Source organism: Phocoena sinus, chromosome 8, assembly GCF_008692025.1.
Source record: "Phocoena sinus isolate mPhoSin1 chromosome 8, mPhoSin1.pri, whole genome shotgun sequence".
NCBI classification, from domain to species: Eukaryota; Metazoa; Chordata; class Mammalia; order Artiodactyla; family Phocoenidae; genus Phocoena; species Phocoena sinus.
The window spans coordinates 31,852,289-31,875,782 of NC_045770.1; the positions used below are offsets into that span (position 1 = coordinate 31,852,289).

Sequence of the window (23,494 nt, forward strand, 5' to 3'; positions counted from 1 at the left end):
TGTCCCTTACCATGCTCTGGTTTTCATTTGGTATACTGTATAACTATCTGATGTTATAGTTTTATGTTTTAAAATCTGTAATCCGCACTAAAATTTAAGTTCCATAATGGCAAATAATAAGTTTTGTCTTTTATTGTATCTCTAACACACAGAGCAGTACCTAGCACATAGTAGGGGCTCAATAAGTTGAACAATTGAATATTTTTTCCTTTATTTGTTATTTTGATCTGCCACTATGTACCCTATTTTAATTCCTAAGGGCACAAACGAATGACAATCTTTAGTTTCCAGGAGCTCTTGATTTAGAAGGAGACATTTATACACACAAATAATTACAGTTTGGGGTACAAAGTACATAATTTATATACAGGAGGCAGTAGAGATGATTATTAGGAAAAACTGGAGAAAATTCAACCTAAGCAGAATTTAAAAGAATTAATTAAATTTTATTAGGCAGATGTAAGTAGAGTGAAAGGGAAGGCATTCCAAGATAGTAGTATATGTACAAGCAGAGAGGCATGAAATAGCAGGTTGTATTTGGGAGTCTATGAAGAGTTCAGTATATTGGAATAAGTGGTGTGGTGAGAAAGGTGTTAAAGATGATGTAGGTAAGGAGGGAGGACTCATAATATGAAGAGCCTTACATGCCACACTCAGGAGTGTAAATTTTCTCTAGTAGCCAGAGAGGAAGCTCTAAAAACATTTAAGATTGGATTGATGTAATTTTCATTCTGGTCATTTCACTCACACTTTAGAAATGCCATTCTAGCTGCCTTATTGGTGCCAGAGGTAAGAAATTCATCTTGAGATAGTCCAGATGAGAGGTGATGAGAACATGAAGTAGAAATAGTTGATGGAAAATAAAAGGATGTATGAGACTGTCATAATTCTATGAAAACATTTTTTTATGATCATACAACTTTTGGCTTTGTTTCTATACTGAAAAAATCAAACTTATAATATATATCTGGTTTCTCCAGCAGACTTTCTTATTGGGAAAAGAACATACCGATCAGGCAATTCAAGTAATCCAGTTGAGATTGCAGTTTATGTTTTATATTTACCATTTACCTTGTGAGCTTTGCTAGTAAAGTCAGTTTTTTAGAGACCCATCAGCCCTGGATAAAGTGATAACTTTAATTTCTGAACCTGCATAATTGAGAACAAGACCCCTTGGTAACATCTCCGAAGTACAGAGATCCTTCAAAGTCTTAAATAAATAGCATTACTATTTATGAGAGGAATTATTAATCATAAACTTTTTACACCGCTGTACAAAAATTTTGTAGAATTTATTAGGAATTTCAGAAAAACAAGCTTCAGTACTATAGCTAATACATAATTTGAATAATAAAATGCCTTATTTTATTTTTAAATACAATGACTTTATTTCCAGTAGCATACTCATTAAAAACAATGAAGTATTTTCATTTATTAAAAATGTATTTATCAATAAAAACATAATAAAGTATAATTTGTAGCATTAATATAAACTAGTCAATTTATCTCCATTGCCCATGTTATGATTTACCTTTATTTTATGGTTATAGTGTTTTAATAATTAACAAATGCATAAATATATGATATATTTACAGGAGATTCTCAAAAATAATGATGTTACTGTTATACTTCATCAGTGTTTTCTCTGTGATCCGGATCCAACATCAGGATGGATTGGTCCTTGGCTGGCTGTTCTGTAACATAATTTCAGAATATTCTTTAACTGTAGTATTCATAGACTTTAAGGTAAAACCTGTAAGGTGGATCTCCTTACAAAATACAGACTTTAATAAAACTAAACTCACAATTCAATTTCTCAAATGCTACATATACATCAGTCTCAACATAGTGACTACCACTTTACATAAGGCATCATACTAATCATAATAGTCCATAATCTTTACTCTTTGGTAAGATTTGCTTAAGAGATGCTTTTTAAAATCATAATCTGCTGTGTAAATGGTCAAAATTTAATAATTTCATTTTCTACAGGAGACACTTGGAGCCGATATAATACCCTAGGAATAGTTTAACAACATATTGGGCTAAAGAAGTTGCTTGGGAAGGTAAATGTTAAAAATTCATTAAATTTATTTCATTTAAAAAAGTAAATACAACATTCCAAACTAAAAATTCTGCTTCTAAGATTCCTAGTTTTTACATTGAAAAATCATGGTAGGTGTCTTGAGGATGCCCTGTGGTAACCCTATTATCCTATATTGTTTGCATATTGTCTCTATTATAATGCACATTACTTCAGGAAAGGAAAGTGTTTTCCTCTTTCTAGTCCCAGCCTGGCACATGGTAAGAACTCAGGTAATATCTGTTCAACAAATAAAAAGAGACAAATACCATAGTTTTTACAAAAAAAAAAAAAAAAAAAGGAAAAAAAATCAGGCTGCTATGGCTTGCCAAAAAGAAGAAATTCTAAATTTTGGATGGGACAAAGTTTGGGCTGAATAAGCCCATCTAAAGGGGATGACACTGAAGTCAAGTCTTAAAGAAGAGTAGGAGAGAGACATTTACGAGCAAGTCCTGAGAGGCAGTGGGAGCAGTGTGGGCCTTGGAAACTGCAAGAAGTTCCAGGGAGATCTGCCTGTTACTCAAGAGTGTGTAAATTATGAGCTGTGGAGCAACTGGAGATGAGGGTGAAAAGGTCTTGAATGTAGTTCTCTGGAGATATAATTTTATCTTTTAGGTGATGTGTAACTACTGAGGTTGGGTTTTAAGAGAGAGAGTGATATGTTCACATTTGTGCTTTAAAAAGATTACTCTGGTGGTGGTGTGAAAGAGGCAGTGGAGTGAGCAAACAGGGAGGCTGTTGAAATGGTCTAGATGAGACATGATGAATTCTTAAACTAAGATACTATCAGTAGAAATGGAGAGGAGTGAATGGATTTGAGATGCACTTTATTATTAACAGGATTTATTGACTAGGGGTAAGGGAGAATGAGAAGCCTGGATGAGATACAAATTTCTCTCTGGGAAATTTGGTATATGATGGTGTCATTAATTGAAATAAAAATTGTAAAAGGAACAGATTTTGGGGGGAAGATGGGAAACTATAAACCCTAGTTCACCACTGAACAGTTCTGAGACTTGAGAAAATTACTTGATGTCTTTAGCTGAGAAGATTAAACAGAAGAATATGCATGACACCATTTGGCATAGTGCTTTTCAAGGATAGGAACCCAGTAAGTGTGAGTTTCCTTTCTTCTAATTATATCTCAACAATATTCAGTTGTCACAAAGAATATTAATTGATTAAATATTAACACTCAGTAAAGGGCTTTGGAAGAACTCTAGAAACAGTTGTACTTTTATGGAGTATAAAATGGTCAGAATATTAAAAAAAAGTTTCAGTTTCAAATAAATCTCTGCATTTTATTGCAGTCTGAAAAATGTGGATAATTTATATATTCAAAGCCCATGTATAAAAAATCATAAAATCTCAACCAATATTTTCAAGTATTTAGTATGTGCAAGTTTCTGTGAAGTAGGCAGATAAGTGAAAAATAGCCTCTCAGATTATAGTTCTAAAGAAGATTATTCACATATAAAGACAACTAACAAAAGTGCATACAGAGAGGGCAGAGTCAAGATGGCATACCAGGAGGATGCAGAATTCACGTCTCCTCACAACTAGGGCACCTACCAGGCACCGATGGGGGACCATGGACACCTAAGGGGATGGGAGGAACCCCCAGTGACTGGTTGTTTCAATTATAGGTTAATTTCTCCTAATATATTTTTTATATTTCTAATTTTATTTTGTTTTTTATTCTTTGATATTGTACTGCTCCTTTTTTTTTTCTTTCTTTCTTTCTTTCTTTTTTTTTTTTTTAACTGCTCCACAAAGCTTGAGGGATCTTGGTTCCCAGGCCGGAGGTCGAGCCTGAACTCCTGTGGTGGGAACTCCAAGTCCAAACTGCTGGACTAACAGGGAACCTCAGACCCCAGAGAATATCAATCAGAGTGAGGCCTTCCAGAGGTCCTAAACTCAGCACCAAGACCTGGCTCTATCCAACTGCCTGCAAACTCCAGTGCTAGACGTCATAGGCCAAACAAACAGTAAGAAAGGAATATAGCACCACCCATCAAAACAAAACAAAACAAAACAAAAGAAACAACAAAAAATATGTTACAGATGAAGGAGCAAGGTAAAAACCTACAATACCAAATAAATGAAGATGAAAGAAGCAACCTACCTGAAAAAGAGTTCAGAGTAATGATAGTAAAGATGATCCAAAATCTCAGAAATGGAATAGAGAAAATAAAAGAAAAATTTAACAAGGATCTAGGAGAACTAAAGAACAAACAAACAAACAGTGATGAGCAACACAATTACTGAAATTAAAAATACTCTAGAAGGAATCAATAGCAAAATAACAGAGGCAGAAGAACGGATAAGTGACCTGGAAGAAAAAATGGTAGAAATAACTTCCAGGGAGCAGAATAAAGAAGAATGAAAAGAATTGAGGACACTCTCAGAGACTTCTGGGACAACATTAAATGCACCAACATTCGAATTACAGGGGTCCCAGGAGAAAAAGAAAGGGTCTGAGAACATATTTGAAGAGATTATAGTCAAAAACTTCCCTAACATGGGAAAGGAAATAGTCAAGTCCAGAAAGCGCAGAGAGTCCTATACAGGATAAACCCAAAGAGAAGCATGCCAAGACACATAGTAATCAAACTATCAAAAATTAAATACAAAGAAAAAATATTAAAAGCAGCAAGGGAAAGCAACAAATAACATACAAGGGAATCCCCATAAGGTTAACAGCTGATTTTTCAGCAGAAACTCTGCAAGCCAGAAGGGAGTGGTAGGACATATTTAAAGTGATGAAGGGGAAAAACCTACAAGCAAGATTACTCTACCCAGCAAGGATGTCATTCAGATTCAATGAAGAAATTGAAACCTTTACAGATAAGCAAAAGTTAAGAGAATTAGGCACCACCAAAGCAGCTTTACAACAAATGCTAAAGGAACTTCTTTAGGCAGGAAACACAAGAGAAGGAAGAGATGCACAACAACAACCCCAAACAATTAAGAAAATGGTAATAGGAACCTACCTATCAATGATTACCTTAAATGTAAATGGATTACATGCTCCAACCAAAAGAGATAGACTGGCTGAATGGATACAAAAACAAGACCCATACATATGCTGTCTACAAGAGACCCACTTCAGAGCTAGGGACACATACAGACTGAAAATGAGGGGATGGAAAAAGATATTCCATGCAAATGGAAATCAAAAGAAAACTGGAGTAGCAATTCTCATATCAGACAAAATACACTTTAAAATAAAGACTATTACAAGAGACAAAGAAGGACACTACATAATGATCAAGGGATCAATCCAAGAAGAAGATAAAACAATTGTAAATATTTATGCACCCAACATAGGAGCACCTCCATATATAAGGCAAATGCTAACAGCCATAAAAGGGGAAATTGACAGTAACACAATCATAGTAGGGGACTTTAACACCCCCGTTCACCAATGGACAGCTCAACCAAAATGAAAATAAATAAGGCAACACAAACTTTAAATGACACATTAAACCAGATGGACTTAATTGATATTTATAGGACATTCCATCCAAAAAACCAGAATACACTTTCTTTTCAAGTGCTCATGGACATTCTCTGGGATAGACCATAACTTGGGTCACAAATCAAGCCTTGGAAAATTTAAGAAAATTGAAATCATATCAAGTAACTTTTCTTACCACACGCTATGAGACTAGATATCAATTAAAGGTAAAAATCTGTAAAAAAATACAAACACGTGGAGGCTAAACAATACACTACTTAATAACCAAGAGATCATTGAAGAAATCAAAGAGGAAATCAAAAAATACCTAGAAACAAATGACAGTGAAAACACGATGACCCAAAAACCTGTGGGATGCAGCAAAAGCAGTACTAAGAGGGAAATTTATAGCAATACAATCTTACCTCAAGAAACAAGAAACATCTCAAATAAACAACATAACCTTACACCTAAAGCAATTAGGGAAAGAAGAACAAAAAAGACACCAAAATTAGTAGAATGAAAGGAATCATAAATATCAGATCAGAAATAAACGAAAAAGAAATGAAGGAAAAAATAACAAAGATCAATAAAACTAAAACTTGGTTCATTGAGAAGATAAACAATGCTGGTAAACCATTAGTCAGACTCATCAAGAAAAAAACGGAAATATTCAAATCAATAGAATTAGAAATGAAAAAGGAGAAGTTACAACTGACACTGCAGAAATACAAAGGATCATGAGAGATTACTACAGGCAACTCTATGACAATAAAATGGACAACCTGGAAGAAATAGACAAATTCTTAGAAACGCACAACCTTCTGAGACTGAACCAGGAAGAAAGAGAAAATATGAACAGACCAATCACAAGCACTGAAATTGAGACTGTGATTAAAAATCTTCCAGAAAACGAAAGCCCAGGACCAGATGGCTTCCCAGGCGAATTCTATCAAACATTTAGAAAAGAGCTAACACCTATCCTTCTCAAACTCTTTCAAAATATAACGGAGGGAGGAACACTCCCAAACTCATTCTACGAGGCCACCATCACCCTGATACCAAAATCAGACAAAGATGTCACAAAGAAAGAAAACTACAGGCCAATATCACTGATGAAAATAGATGCAAAAATCCTCAACACAATACTAGCAAACAGAATCCAATGGCACATTAAAAGGATCATACACCATGATCAACTGGGGTTTATCCCAGGAATGCAAGGATTCTTCAATATACGCAAATCAATCAATGTGATAAACCATATTAACAAAATGAAGGATCATGTGATCATCTCAATAGATGCAGAAAAAGCTTTTGACAAAATTCATCACCCATGTATGATAAAAACCCTACTGGAAGTAGGCATAGAGGGAACTTATGTCTACATAATAAAGGCCATATATGACAGACACACAGCCAACATCATTCTCAATGGTGAAAAACTGAAACCATTTCCACTAAGATCAGGAACAAGACCAGGTTGTCCATTCTCACCATTATTATTCAACATAGTTTTTGGAAGTTTTAGTCACAGCAATCAGAGAAAAAAAGGAAATAAAAAGAATCCAAATTAGAAAAGAGGAAGTAAAGCTGTCACTGTTCGCAGATGACATGATATTACACATAGAGAATCCTAACGATGCTAGCAGAAAACTACTAGAGCTAATTAATGAATTTGTTAAAGTAGTAGGATAGAAAATTAATGCACAGAAATCTCTTGCATTCCTATGCACTAAATATGAAAAATCTGAAAGAGAAATTAAGGAAACACTCCCATTTACTATTTCAACAGAAAGAATAAAATACCTAGGAATAAACCTACCTAAGGAGACAAAAGACCTGTATGCAGAAAACTATAAGACACTGATGAAAGAAATTAAAGATGATACAAACACATGGAGATATATACCATGTTCTTGGATTGGAAGAGTCAACATTGTGAAAATGACTATACTACCCAAAGTAATCTACAGATTCAATGCAATTTCTATCAAACTATGAATGGCATTTTTCACAGAACTAGAACAAAACATTTCTCAATTTGTATGGAAACACAAAAGACTCCGAATAGCCAAAGCAATCTTGAGAAAGAAAAACGGAGCTGGAGGAATCAGGCTCCCTGACTTCAGAATATACTACAAAGCTACTGTAATCAAGACAGTATGGTACTGGCACAAAAACAGAAATATAGATCAATGGAACAGCATAGAAAGTCCAGAGATAAACCCACGCACATATGGTCACCTTATCTTTCATTAAGGAGGCAAGAATATACAGTGGAGAAAAGACAGCCTCTTCAATAAGTGGTGCTGGGAAAACTGGACAGCTACATGTAAAAGAATGAAATTAAAACACTCCCTAACACCATACACAAAAATAAACTCAAAATGGATTAAAGACTTAATGTAAAGGCAGACACTCTAAAACTCTTAGAGGAAAACATAGGCAGAACACCCTATGACATAAATGACAGCAAGATCCTTTTTGACCCACCTCCTAGAGAAATGGAAATAAAACCAAAAATAAACAAATGGGACCTAATGAAACTTCAAAGCTTTTGCACAGCAAAGGAAACCATAAACAAGACCAAAAGCCATCTCTCAGAATGGGAGAAAATATTTGCCAATGAAGCAACTGACAAAGGATTAACGTTCAAAATTTACAAGCAGCTCATGCAACTCAGTATCAAAAAAACAAACAACCCAATCCAGAAAGGGGCAGAAGATCTAAATAGACATTTCTCCAAAGAAGATATACAGAATGCCAACAAGCACATGAAAGAATGCTCAACATCACTAATCATTAGAGAAATGCAAATCAAAACTACAATGCGGTTATCACCTCACACCCGTCAGAATGGCTACCATCAAAAAATCTACAAACAATAAATTGTGGAGAGGATGTGGAGAAAAGGGAATCCCCTTGCACTGTTGGTGGGAATGTAAATTGATACAGCCACTATGGAGAACAGTATAGAGGTTCCTTAAGTAACTAAAAATAGAACTACCATATGACCCAGCAATCCCACTACTGGGCATATACACTGAGAAAACCATAATTCAAAAAGAGTCATGTACCACAATGTTCATTGCAGCTCTGTTTATGATAGCCAGGACAGGGAAGCAACTAAGTGTCCATTGACAGATGGATGGATAAAGATGTGGTACATATATACAATGGAATATTACTCAGCCATAAAAAGAAATGAAATTGAGGGCTTCCCTGGTGGCACAGTGGTTGAGAGTCTGCCTGCTGATGCAGGGGACACGGGGTTGTGCCCCGGTCCGGGAAGATCCCACATGCCGTGGAGCGGCTAGGCCTGTGAGCCATGGCTGCTGAGCCTGCACGTCTGGAGCCTGTGCTCCACAACGGGAGAGGCCACAACAGTTAGAAGCCCGTGTACTGCAAAAAGAAAGAAAAAAAAGAAATGAAATTGAGTTATTTGTAATGAGGTGGATGGACCTAGAGTCTGTCATACAGAGTGAAGTGAGTCAGAAAGAGAAAAGCAAATACCATATGCCAACACATATATGTGGAATCTAAAAAAAAAATGGTTGTGATGAACCTAGGAGCCAGGACAGGAATAAAGACACAGATGTTGAGAATGGACTTGAGGACACAGGGAGGGGGAAGAGTAATTTGGGACAAAATTAGAGAGTAACATTGACACATATACACTGCCACGTGTAAAATAGATAGCTAGTGGGAAGTAGCTGCATAGCACAGGGAGATCAGCTCGGTGCTTTGTGACTGAACTTTGTAAACTTATCCCACCTAGAGGGGTGGGATAGGGAAGCTGGGAGGGAGACGCTAGTGGGAGGAGATATGGGGATATATGTTTACATATAGCTGATTCACTTTGTTATACAGCAGAAACTAACATTGAAAAGCAATTATACTCCAATAACGCTGTTTAAAAAAAGTGCATATGGAGTATATGTATAAAAACAGAAATACTACAGTAATAAGTTCAGAGGAAGGTGAGAATATCATAGCTGGATTGGTCACAGACTTCATGGGAGAACTAACATTAAGTTGGAGCTTTGATGGTTGTACCTGAAGAGCAGAGCAAAAATATAATGTAGATAGGAATTGGGCATGAACATAAGTGAAGAGGGCATGAACCTAAGTGAAACACTCTAAATGTGTTTGGCTGGAATGGAAGATTGACACTGTAAGAGGAAAGGCAGGTGGGACTACAAATTGTTAGAATAATTCTTATTTTTTTGAAGGGAAAGTTATACTTTGCATGTAAATTTCATGTAAGTACTTTCTGGAATGTTACTTTTTTTTGAGACAATTTAAACTTATTAAGATAATCATTATGGTGGCAATAATACTAATAATTTAGCTTAACATGTATTTAGCATATATTATGTGACAGGCTCTGTTTTAAATGTTTTACATGGGTGATTATCTCACATAATCCTCACAGGTGCTCCATGGGGATAGATATTATAATTATTAAGTTGATTATGAGTGTTCAGTGAAGGGATACAGGAAAGAGTGGGTTGAATACTTTTCTTCTGGAAATCTCAGAACTGCACTTGCTCTAAGAAATAGCAGAAGATTGCCTGTGCTATATGAAAGATACTGAGAAGGCTTCCTGCTCAAAATTATTCCTCTCACTCAAGTGTTAAAGTGCCTGAAATCCCACTATTAGAAGTTCATTATTGTTCTTTCCATATAATGGTTTTAAATGATTGAAATTGTTTTAGATCTTTTAAAATGATTTTTTGAAATGGTAAAGTGTCTTTTAAAATTCATGCTAAACACCATAACAAGAATGAATATATCAGCTTACTTCTATGCCTGAGATAAACCCAAATCAACACCATCAATCACTTGTGTGGGGGAACAAACCCCAAAGGGCAATAGAAGGGGTAAATACACAAACAGCAACAACAACAAAACCACGCATGTGTGGGGTGGGGAGAAGTGGATTAATATATAAACCACCCAAGTTGTGAATTTTCCAGAGATAGATACAATTTCTGGGAATTAAGCATCAATTCTCAAATCTTTTTTTTCTTTTAGTGTATTTACTTATTTATTTATTTTTATTTTCGGCTGCATTGGGTCTTCGTTGCTGCGTGCGGGCTTTCTCTAGTTGTGGTGAGTGGAGGCTACTCTTCGTTGTGGTGTGCAGTCTTCTCACTGAGGTGGCTTCTCTTGTTGCGAAGTATGGGCTCTAAGTGTACGGGCTTCAGTAGTTGTGACAGGCGGGCTCAATAGTTGTGGCTCATGGGCTCTAGAGCACAGGCTCAGTAGTTGTGGTGCATGGGCTGAGTTGCTTCGTGGCATGTGGGATCTTCTCGGAACAGGGCTCAAACCCGTGTCCCCAGCATTGGCAGGCAGATTCTTAACCACCGCGCCACCAGGGAAGCCCAATTCTCAAATCTTAAACCAAGGACATTTGGGTTTTCAGTATTGGGGCACCTGATATTATATAATTAATGTTGCTAGGCTGAGAAATTCAGTTTCTGAATTAACTACATAATACTTGTACATTGTAAAGTTGTTATATAAGACATTATAATTTAAGAACAAAATTCTTGTTAAGTTCATATGGGTATGAAAACATTGGAACTGAAATGTATAATAAAAAACATTGATAAAAAGCTTACCTGCAACATCTCCAAAATAACAAATACTCCTCAGTAGATATTTTTGCCATTGTTTGAAGAGATGGAAATCTTTTTTAGAAAAATCTCTATTGACTAGAAATAGGCTATACCACAGTTGTCCTGGTAAATACAATACAGTTTTAATGGTCTCTTGTGTCATACATACAGAAAGTGTAAGAATATGGTTATATATTGCCTTTCTAGAACTTGCATATTAAATAATTTTATGTATATAAAATACAATGGAGATCCAGGAACAAATTTTGAAATCTTTTAGAAGACCAAAGTATATCTAAAGCCATGCACTTTATTCCCAGGGGAGGCAATAAATACCTATTTATTTGCTTTAATGTAACTCTAAAAGCTTGCATATCTGTTTTCTGGACTCTAAATAACAAGCAGTTAAATAGAAGACTTGAAGGCAATATATAGGTAGGAGTAAGTCCAGGTGATTAAAAGAAAACAAACAGGCTATAAAAGCATAAACTTTGAAACTCTGAATTTACCATAAATATTAACCTGAATCTAATAATGAGAAAACAATCAGACAAGTTCAGATTACAGGATATTCAACAAGATAACTGATCTGGATTCTTTGAAAGTGTCAATGTGTATGAAAGATTGAAAAGAGCAAAGAGACTTTTCTAGGTTAAAAGACATGACAACTAATTGCAGTGTATAATCCTGGGTTTGAACCTGGATCAGAGAAATAAAATAGCCACAGAAGACTTTTTTATAGACAACTGAAGAACTCTGAATATGGAATGGGTATCAGATAATATCATATCTGATATTAAATTTCTTGGGTGTGATGATAGTATTGTGGTTATGTCGGAGAATATCTGTTCTTAGGACAAGATGTATGCTGAAGTATTTAGAGGGGAAGTATCATCGTGTCTGTTATTTAGTTTTAAGCAGTTCGTTAAAATGTATGTTTGTGTAAGTATGTCTTATCCTATCCTATTCTATGTATTTTTTTCTACTCTTTCATCCATCCGTCCATCCATCCATCCATCCATCCATCCATCCATCCATCCATCCATCCCTCTATCAGATAAATCAAGTGTGGCAAAATGTCAACAATTGGTGAATCTAAGTAAAGAGTAAAGTAACATAAAATAAAAATAGCAGACAAAAGGGCAAACAAGAATAAAATTTTCAAATCCCTACGCAGAATATGACAAATGAAGCAGTATTGATGGAGGAGGGGGATGAAGTAATTTTGATGCCAGCTGCTTAAACAGGGAGTTAATAATTCTGTGAATTTATACCATTTTCCCTGAAAAAAAAGAAGGTTCCTGACCTATGTTAGTGATGTTAAAATACGGAAGAGTAACATGTTGGAGATAAAGAGACTAAGAAAGCTAATGGTTACCACCTGTCAAAAAGAATGAAAAAGATATGAGATAAAAATGATTTCAATCCTACCAGACCCTAATCCACACCATTAACTTTTCAGTTAGTAGATACTCTAGCAACATGACACAGTGCACCAATGTGCACAAGATAGTAATTTGCTGAGTAGGTAACTTTCTCTTCCTGTTGAGTAGTATTTACAATTCATGCTCAGTCATTTGTGTTTAGTGAACTGTTTTCAGCTTAAGTTGAAGTGTATAGAAGAGTGATCTCAGTCACTGTAGGTATTATCTCACTTAAGTGAAGTAAGAATCATAAATATCATAAATGACAAAAAATTGTCACAATCAAAATTCAGACCCAGAAAAATTAACACTGCAAAAATTACTTAAATTGCTGGAGATGAAAAATTGAGCAAAAAACACAACTAGGATGTAAAAAATAACCATGAAAAAATACATCAGGAATTGAAATGACCTTTGCCAAGAGTTCCGTCTAAAAATCGTAGCATTAAAAATGCCACACCAAAAAGGTCACTTCTAAGAACTATGTGCTCAGAGGTAAATAATAAACTGCATGAGAGCAGGGAGAGCCTCTTTCTTACTTACTATTATTCACTACTATACCCAGAGCATAGCAAAAATATGAAACATAAGTAAGACAAGTATAACTTTATTTATGTAAAACCAAATAACAAGAAATGAGGTGTATTTGCATAAACTTACTTTCTCCTGTCAAGATTTCATAACTGAGGGCACATGATGAAAATCAATTGAACAAACATCCAATTAATTCTCTAAAATAATATTTCTTTGTTGAACATTTAAATTGAGGATTGTGAGAGTACAGATAATGTCTTAATTTGAGGATGCCCTTTCCATAGACCTGAATGTCTCCTGATCACATCTGGCCAGATATGATTTTTTCCTTTTGTGATTTCCTAAGATTGTGCATCACATAGTCTTATCTTACCTTACATTACAACTATTTGTTTATACTATGCATTTATGTCTTTATCCCTGTTGGACTGAAAATTCCTGAATGCAATGACTGTTTTTCATTTATATGTATATCTCTGCCAGAATCCAGAGTCAAGGCAAAACTTAAAAAAAAAAAAAATCAAACTAATAATGTCCAGTTTTGAAATCTGAAGACATGGAAGGGATATGAGCAAGGATGCGCTCATTATCAATGTAAACTCCTTAACAATCTTCTAATTAGGCTACATATCTAAAATTATTTGAAGAATAGTGCACTGATGCTCGTTTCTGTTCCCATGACTGATGAAATACTCTCAATGTAGAAATCTTTATATTATGATTTTTTATTTCTATTTTTACTTATTTTTATTTTCTTTTTGCAGTACGCAGACCTCTCACTGTTGTGGCCTCTCCCGTTGCGGAGCACAGGCTCCGGACGCGCAGGCTCAGTGGCCACGGCTCACGGGCCCAGCCGCTCTGCGGCATGTGGGATCTTCCCGGACCCGGGCACGAACCCGTGTCCCCTGCATCGGCAGGCGGACTCTCAACCACTGCGCCACCAGGGAAGCCCTAAAGTACTTTTTGATGGATGGATTTTTGCAAATGGTTTCTTGTACATCTGAAATAATTATACCATGATATACAAATAATTTAGTTATGTATATTGAAAGAGAAGAATGACTAAAGAATCAAATATTAAATTCTGATATGTCAAAATATTCAAAATCGAGTAAGAGACTTATTTTCCTGTTGTCCCCAGAAACAGTCTTTATACTTATATTAGGTGAGGAAATAGAGTTAATTTGATTAAAAACAATTACATAACATTTAGTTGCTAAAAAGGCATTCTTAGTACCTTGACTATTCTAAACCAATCTTTGTTCAAATGCTAGGTTATCTTTTCTGTTAAATTTTTCTTTCTTCTTTTTAAACCAAAAGTGAATTTCATTCTTGGAGCATCTCAGGAAAAAGTAGGAGATGTTTATTTAATTAATGAGGCACGAAAAAGTTTAGTAATTTGATCATTTCTTGCCTTTTTGGCTTTTGGCTTTTGTCCACATAATAACAAGGGTCTGGGCAAAAGAAAAAAATTCAGGTGGAATCTTTTACATGAAGCATTTAAGATATGTGGAAATATCTAATGGAAAAAAGAACCCTCCAAAAAAACTGACTTGAGGTTTTTACTCTTTATCTTGAGGTTTTTACTCTTTATCTTCATAGTTTTACATCGTAAACTTATAGCTTTAGTTCTGTATTGCTTTGTGTTTTAGCACCCTGCCTTTTATTAATATATTATTTAAACATTTTAATTTTGAAATTAACACAGAGTATATAAAACATATATGCATATTTTAATTAATAATAATAAAGCTAACGTCTTGTGTAACCACCTAGGCTAAGACACTTGAACATTATCACCACTTTGGAGGCATCCTGGAGCTCCTTACCTCAACACTGCCCTGTGGATTGTACTCCCTTCCCTTCTCCACAGAGGTAACTCTCTAAACTGACTTTGTTCCTCTATAGGTTTAATACATATGTGTATATCCCCCAAACAACATTGTTTAGTTTTGCATGTTTCTGATTTTACATAAATAGTATTGAACTGTCTTTATTCTCCTGTGATTTTTCTTATTTTGCTCAAAATTATATGTTATTTGGATTCATCCATGATGTTATGTGTAGCCATAGTTTATTCATTTTCCTTGCTGATTGGTATTCCAGCACATGAATATACCACATTTACATATTTTTAATTTTTGGATTTTGTAACAATGATGATCTCTATATACTTATACATGTCTCCTGATACACATGTGCAGGGTTTTCACTAGGTATGCATGTAGAAGTAAAATTGCTGGATTGTAGGGTATGTTCATGTTCAACTTATTAGGTGGTGGCAAAAAATTTCCTAAAAGATTGCCTCAGTTTACATTCCCACCAGCATTATAAGAGAGCTCTAATAGCTGTACGTCTTTGCCAACCCTGAGCATTGCCAGGCTTTTAAAGTCATGTCTTGGGACTTCTTACCTAGCAGTCCAGTGGTTAAGACTCCATGCTTCCACTGCAGGAGGCCCGGGTTCGATCCCTGGTTGGAGAATTAAGATCCCACATGCCACATGGTGACGAAAAAAGCAAAAAAAATAAAGTCATGTATTTCTGATGTGTATATAACTATATTGCATTGTTTTATTTTGCATTACTAATAATGTTGAATATCTATCAATGTTTATTTTCATTTTCATTTCCTTTGTTGTGAAGTTCCTATTCAAGTCTTCCCCCTGCCCCTCCATTTTTCTACTAAGTTGCCTTTTCCCTTATTGATTTGTAGATTTTTTTTTTAACAACTTTATTGGAGTAAAATTGCTTTACAATCGTGTATTAGTTTCTGCTTTATAACAAAGTGAATCAGTTATACATATACATATGTTCCCATGTCCCTTCCCTCTTGCATCTCCCTCCCTCCCACCCTCCCTATCCCACCCCTCTAGGTGGTCACAAAGTATCAAGCTGATCTCCCTGTGCTATGCAGCTGCTTCCCACTAGCTATCTATTTTACGTTTGGTAGTGTATATATGTCCATGCCATTGTCTCACTTTGTCCCAGCTTACCCTTTCCCCTCCTCATATCCTCAAGTCCATTCTCTAGTAGGACTGTGTCTTTATTCCCGTCTTACCCCAAGGTTCTTCATGACATTTTTTTCCCTTAAATTACATATATATGTGTTAGCATACAGTATTTGTTTTTCTTTCTCACTTACTTCACTCTCTATGACAGACTCTAGGTCCATCCACCTCACTACAAATAACTCAATTTCGTTTCTCCTTATGGCTGAGTAATATTCCATTGTATATATGTGCCACATCTTCTTTATCTATTCATCCAATGATGGACACTTAGGTTGCTTCCATCTCCTGGCTATTGTAAATAGAGCTGCAATGAACATTTTGGTACATGACTCTTTTTGAATTATGGTTTCCTCAGGGTATACGCCCAGTAGTGGGATTGCTGGGTCATATGGTAGTTCTGTTTGTAGTTTTTTAAGGAACCTCCATACTGTTCCCCATAGTGGCTGTATCAATTTACATTCCCACCAGCAGTGCAAGAGTGTTCCCTTTTCTCCACACACTCTCCAGCTTTTATTTTTTCTAGATTTTTTGATATTGGCCATTCTGACCAGTGTGAGATGATATCTCATTGTAGTTTTGATTTGCATTTCTCTAATGATTAATGATGTTGAGCATTCTTTCATGTGTTTGTTGGCAGTCTGTATATCTTTTTTGGAGAAATGTCTATTTAGATATTCTGCCCATTTTTGGATTGGGTTGTTTATTGTTTTGTTATTGAGCTGCATGAGCTGCTTGTAAATTTTGGAGATTAATCCTTTGTCCGTTGCTTCCTTTGCAAATATTTTCTCCCATTCTGAGGGTTGGCTTTTGGTGTTATGGTTTCCTTTGTTGTGCAAAAGCTTTGAAGTTTCATTAGGTCCCATTTCTTTATTTTTGTTTTTATTTCCATTTTTCTAGGAGGTGGATTAAAAAAGATCTTGCTGTGATTTATGTCATAGAGTGTTCTGTCTATGTTTTCCTCTAAGAGTTTGACAGTGTCTGGCCTTACATTAGGTCTTTAATCCATTTTCATTTTATTTTTGTGTGTGGTGTTAGGGAGTGTTCAAATCTCATAATTTTACATGTACCTGTCCAGTTTTCCCAGCACCACTTATTGAAGAGGCTGTCTTTTCTCCACTGTATATTCTTGTCTCCTTTATCAAAGATAAGGGGACCATATGTGTGTGGGTTTATCTCTGGTCTTTCTATCTTGTTCCATTGATCTATATTTCTGTTTTTGTGCCAGTACCATATTGTCTTGATTACTGTAGCTTTGTAGTATAGTCTGAAGTCAGGGAGCCTGATTCCTCCAGCTCCATTTTTCGTTCTGAAGATTGCTTTGGCTATACGAGGTCTTTTGTGTTTCCATACAAATTGTGAATTTTTTTGTTCTAGTTCTATGAAAAATGCCAATGGTAGTTTGATAGGGATTGCATTGAATCTGTAGATTGCTTTGGGTAGTAGATTCATTTTCACAATGTTGATTCTTCCAATCCAAGAACATGGTATAACTCTCCATCTATTTGTATCACCTTAATTTCTTTCATCAGTGTCTTATAATTTTCTGCATACATGTCTTTTGTCTCCTTAGGTAGGTTTATTCCTAGATATTTTATTCTTTTTGTTGCAATGGTAAATGGGAGTGTTTTCTTGATTTCACCTTCAGATTTTTCATCATTGTTGTATAGGAATGCCAGAGATTTCTGTGCATTAATTTTGTATCCTGCTACTTTACCAAATTCATCGATTAGCTCTAGTAGTTTTCTGGTAGCATCTTTGGGATTCTCTATGTATAGTATTCTTGTTATCTGCAAACAGTGACAGCTTTACTTCTTCTTTTCCTATTTGGATTCTTTTAATTTCTTTTTCTTCTCTGATTGCTGTGGCTAAAACCTCCAAAACTATGTTGAATAAGAGTAGTGAGAGTGGTCAACGTTGTCTTATTCCTGATTTTAGTGGAAATGCTTTCAGTTTTTCACCATTGAGGACGATGTTGGCTGTGGGTTTGTCATATATGGCCTTTATTATGTTGAGGAAAGTTTCCTCTATGCCTACTTTCTGCAGGGTTTGTATCATAATTGGGTGTTGAATTTTGTCAAAAGCTTCCTCTGCATCTATTGAGATGACCATATGGTTTTTCTCCTTCAATTTGTTAATATGGTGTATCACGTTGATTGATTTGCGTATATTGAAGAATCCTTGCATTCCTGGAATAAACCCCAGTTGATCATGGTGTATGATCCTTTTAATGTGTTGTTGGATTCTGTTTGCTAGTATTTTGTTGAGGATTTTTGCATCTATGTTCATCGGTGATATTGGCCTGTAGTTTTCTTTCTTTGTGACATCTTTGTCTGATTTTAGTATCAGGGTGATGGTGGTCTCGTAGAATGTGTTTGGGAGTGTTCCTCCCTCTGTTATATTTTGGAAGAGTTTGAGAAAGATAGGTGTTAGCTCTTCTCTGAATGTTTGAAAGAATTTGCCTGTGAAGCAATTTGGTCCCGGGATTTTTTATTTGGAAGATTTTTAATCACAGTCTCAATTTCAGTGCTTGTGATTGGTCTGTTCATATTTTCTATTTCTTCCTGGTTCAGTCTTGTCAGGTTGTGCATATCTAAGAATTTGTCTATTTCTTCCCGGTTGTCCATTTTATTGGCATAGAGTTGCTTGTAATAATCTCTCATGATCTTTTGTATTTCTGCAGTGTCAGTTATTACTTCTCCTTTTTCATTTCTAATTCTATTGATTTGAGTCTTTTCCCTTTTTTTCTTGATGAGTGTGGCTAATGGTTTATCAATTTTGTTTATCTTCTCAAAGAACCAGCTTTTATTTTTATTGATCTTTGCTATCGTTTCCTTCATTTCTTTATCATTTATTTCTGATCTGAACTTTATGATTTCTTTCCTTCTGCTAACTTTGCAGTTTTTTTGTTCTTCTTTCTCTAATTGCTTTAGGTGCAAGGTTAGGTTGTTTATTTGAGATGCTTCCTGTTTCTAAGGTAGGATTGTATTGCTATAAACTTCCCTCTTAGAACTGCTTTTGCAGCATCCCATACGTTTTTGGTCATCGTGTCTCCATTGTCATTTGTTTCTAGGTACTTTTGTTTTTTTGTGGTATGCAGGCCTCTCATTGTTGTAGCCTCTCCCATTGTGGAGCAAAGGCTCTGGACGCACAGGCTAATCGGCCATGGCTCACGGGCCCAGCTGTTCCGTGGCACATGGGATCTTCCCGGACCAAGGCACGAACCTGTGTCCCCTGCATCAGTAGGCGGACTCTCAACCACTGCGCCACCAGGGAAGCCCTGTTTCTAGGTATTTTTTGATTTCCTCTTTGATTTCTTTAGTGATCACTTCGTTATTAAGTAGTACATTGTTTAGCCTCCGTGTGTTTGTAATTTTTACAGATCTTTTCCTGTAATTGATATCTAGTCTAATAGTGTTGTGGTCGGAAAAGGTACTTGATACAATTTCAATTTTCTTAAATTTACCAAGGCTTGATTTGTGACCCAAGGTATGGTCTATCCTGGAGAATGTTCCATGAGCACTTGAGAAAAATGTGTATTCTGTTGTTTTTGGATGGAATGTCCAATAAATATCAATTAATTTCATCGTTTAATGTATCATTTAAAGATTGTGTTTCCTTATTTATTTTCATTTTGGATGATCTGTCCATTGGTGAAAGTGGGGTGTTAAATTCCCCTACTATGAATGTGTTACTGTCGATTTTCCCTTTTATGGCTGTTAGTATTTGCCTTATGTATTGAGGTGCTTCTATGTTGGGCGCATAAATATTTACAATTGTTATATCTTCTTCTTGGATCGATCCCTTGATCATTATGTAGTGTTCTTCTTTGTCTCTTGTAATAGTCTTTATTTTAATGTCTATTTTGTCTGATCTGAGACTTGCTACTCCAGCTTTCTTTTGATTTCCATTTTCATGGAATATTTTTTCCATCCCCCCACTTTCAGTCTGTATGTGTCCCTAGGTCTGTAGTGGGTCTCTTGTAGACAGCAATATATACAGGTCCTGTTTTTGTATCCATTCAGCCAGTCTGTGTCTTTTGGTGGAAACATTTAATCCCTTTACATTTAAGGTAATTATCAATATGTATGTTCCTATTCCCATTTTCTTAATTGTTTTGGGTTGGTTATTGTAGGTCTTTTCCTTCTCTTGTGTTTCTTGCCTAGAGAAGTTCCTTTAGCATTTGTTGTAAAGCTGGTTTGGTGGTGCTGAACTCTCTCAGCTTTTGCTTGTATTAAAGGTTTTAATTTCTCCATCAAATCTGAATGAGATCCTTGCTGGGTAGAGCAATCTTGGTTGTAGGTTTTTCTGCTTTATCACTTTAAATATGTCCTGCCATTCCCTTCTGGCTTGCAGAGTTTCTGCTGAAATATCAGCTGTTAACCTTATGGGGATTACCTTGTGTATTATTTGTTGTTTTTCCCTTGCTGCTTTTAATATGTTTTTTTTGTATTTAATTTTTGACAGTTTGATTAATATGTTTCTTGGTATGTTTCTCCTTGGATTTATCCTGTATGGGACTCTCTGTGCTTCTTGGACTTCATTAACTATTTCCTTTCCCATATTAGAGAAGTTTTCAACTCTAATCTCTTCAAATATTTTCTCAGTCCCTTTCTTTTTCTCTTCTTCTTCTGGAACCCCTATAATTCGAATGTTGGTGCGTTTAATGCTGTCCCAGAGGTCTCTGAGACAGTCCTCAATTCTTTTCATTCTTTTTTCTTTATTCTGCTCTGCAGTAGTTATTTCCACTATTTTATCTTCCAGGTCACTTATCTGTTCTTCTGCCTCAGTTATTCTGCTATTGATCCCTTCTAGATTATTTTTAATTTCATTTATTGTGTTGTTCATTGTTGCTTGTTTCCTCTTTAGTTCTTCTAGTTCCTTGTTAAATGTTTCTTGCATTTTCTCTATTCTATTTCCAAGATTTTGGATCATCTTTACTATCATTATTCTGAATTCTTTTTCAGGTAGACTGCCTATTTCCTCTTCATTTGTTAGGTCTGGTGGGTTTTTATCTTGCTCCTTCATCTGCTGTGTGTTTTTCTGTCTTCTCATTTTGCTTATCTTACTGTGTTTGGGGTCTCCTTTTTGCAGGCTGCAGGTTTGTAGTTCCTGTTGTTTTTGGTCTCTGTCCCCAGTGGCTAAGGTTGGTTCAGTGGGTTGTGTAGGCTTCCTGGTGGAGGGGACTAGTGCTTGTGTTCTGGTGGATGAGGCTGGATCTTGTCTTTCTGGTGGGCAGGTCCACGTCTGGTGGTGTGTTTTGGGGTGTCTGTGGCCTTATTATGATTTTATGCAGCCTCTCTGCTAATGGGTGGGGTTGTGTTCCTGTCTTGCTAGTTGTTTGGCATAGGGTGTTCAGCACTGTAACGTGCTGGTCTTTGAGTGAAGCTGGGTCTTGGTGTTGAGATGCAGATTTTCACCATTTGATATTACTTGGAGCTGGGAGGTCTCTTGTGGACCAGTGTTCTGAAGTTGGCTCTCCCACCTCAGAGGCACAGCAGTGACTCCTGGCTGGAGCACCAAGAGCCTTTCATCCACACGGCTCAGAATAAAAGGGAGAAAAAGTAGAAAGAAAGAGGATAAAATAAAATAAAATAAAGATAAAATAAAAGTTATTAAATTAAAAAAATAATTTAGAAAAAATTTTTTTTAAAAAGTAAAAAAAAAAAAAAAAAAAGTGCTTCCCTCATGGTGCTGTGGTTGAGAGCCTGCCTGCCAATGCAGGGGACACTGGTTCATGCCCTGGTCCAGGAAGATCCCACATGCTGCGGAGCGGCTGGGTCCGTGAGCCATGGCTGCTGAGCCTGCGCGTCCGGAGCCTGGGCTCCGCAAAGGGAGAGGCCACAACAGTGAGAGGCCTGCGTACCGCAAAAAAAAAACAAAAAACAAAGCGGGCGGACAGAACCCTAGGACAAATGGTGAAAGCAAAGCTATACAGACAAAATCTCACACAGAAGCATACACATACACACTCACAAAAAGAGGAAAAAGGGAAAAACCCATAAATCTTGCTGTCAAAGTTCACCTCCTCAATTTGGGTTGATTCGTTGTCTATTCAGGTGTTCCACCGATGCAGGGTACATCAAGTTGTTTGTGGAGATTTAATCTGCTGCTCCTGAGGCTGCTGGGAGAAATTTCCTTTTCTCTTCTTTGTTCGCACAGCTCCCGGGGTTCACCTTTGGGTGTGGCCCCACCTCTGCGTGTAGGTTGCCTTAGGGTGTGTGTTCTTCACCCAGACAGGACAGGGTTAAAGGAGCAGCTGATTTGGTGGCTCTGGATCACTCAGGCCGGGGGAGGGAGGGGTACGGATGCAGGGCGAGCCTGTGGCAGAGGACGGCGTGATGTCGCACCAGCCTGAGGCATGCCGTGCTTTCTCCTGGGGAAGTTGTCCCTGGATCACAGGACCCTGGCAGTGGCGGGCTGCACAGGCTCCCCGGAAGGGAGGTGTGGATAGTGACCTGTGCTTGCACACAGGCTTCTTGTTGGCTGCAGCAGCAGCCTTAGCATCCAATGCCCTTCTCTGGGGTCCACGCTGTTAGCCGCAGCTCGCGCCCATCTCTGGAGTGCCTTTAAGCAGTGCTCTTAATCCTCGCGCACCAGGAAACAAAGGGGGAAGAAAATGTCTTTTGCCTCTTCAGCAGGTCCAGACTTTTTCCTGGACTCCCTCCCTGCTAGCTGTGGTGCACTAACCCCTTCAGGCTGTGTTCACGCAGCCAACCCCAGTCCTCTCCCTGCGCTCAGACTGAAGCCCGAGCCTCATCAGCTCCCAGCCCCCTCCTACCCCAGCGGGTGAGAAGACAATCCTCTGGGGCTGAGTGCTGGTTGGCACCGACCCTCTGTGTGGGAATCTCTCCGCTTTTTCCTCTGCACTCCTGTTGCTGCGCTCTCCTCCACAGCTCTGAAGCTTCCCCCCCGCCGCCACCCGCAGTCTCTGCCCGTGAAGGGACTTCCTAGTGTGTGGAAACCTTACCTCCTTCACAGCTCCCTCCCAATGGTACAGGTCTCGTCCGTATTCTTTTGTCTCTGTTTATTCTTTTTTCTTTTGCCCTACCTAGGTACGTGGGGAGTTTCTTGCCTTTTGGGAGGTCTGAGGTCTTCTGCCAGCGTTCAGTGGGTGTTCTGTAGGAGTTGTTCCACGTGTAGATGTATTTCTGATATATTTGTGGGGAGGAAGCTGATCTCCGCGTCTTACTCTTCCGCCATCTTCCCCCTCTCCCCCTGTAGGAGTTCTTTATATATTTTGGACAAGGGTCTTTTTCCTATGTATTATAGATATATTCTGTTATTTTGTGGCCTGTTTTCTCATTATTTTAATGATGTTTTGATATGAAGAAAAGTTTGTAATTTTAATATAGTTA

At 36.9% G+C, this 23,494-nt stretch overlaps 1 protein-coding gene across 1 annotated transcript in view; it reads right to left on the minus strand.

The window, feature by feature from the left end:
• CEP126 (centrosomal protein 126) overlaps nucleotides 1-23,494 on the minus strand; it is a 149,161-nt gene that overhangs the window by 30,173 nt on the left and 95,494 nt on the right. The gene's annotated exons all lie outside the window — the stretch shown is intronic.